This window comes from Trypanosoma theileri, assembly GCF_002087225.1.
Source record: "Trypanosoma theileri isolate Edinburgh chromosome Unknown TM35_Tth_36_V1, whole genome shotgun sequence".
In the NCBI taxonomy this organism is placed as follows: domain Eukaryota; phylum Euglenozoa; class Kinetoplastea; order Trypanosomatida; family Trypanosomatidae; genus Trypanosoma; species Trypanosoma theileri.
The window spans coordinates 155,903-156,121 of record NW_021639878.1 but is presented as its reverse complement, the minus strand read 5'-3'; positions in this window follow the sequence as shown (position 1 = coordinate 156,121).

The window sequence follows — 219 nt, the reverse complement described above, 5'->3', positions numbered from 1 at the left end:
TAAATACCTTTTTTTTTTTTTTTTTCGTTAACACTCCTTATCGTTAACACAAGAAAATATGCAAATATAATATTATAAATGTGCTTGTGAGTGTTTCTGTGGATACTCAAAATAGAGTCAAATAGTGAGAAAGAATGATAGTAACCTACCTAGACCTTTGGCCAAACGCCGCCCTAGAAATAATAATAATAATAATAATAATAATAATAATAATAATAA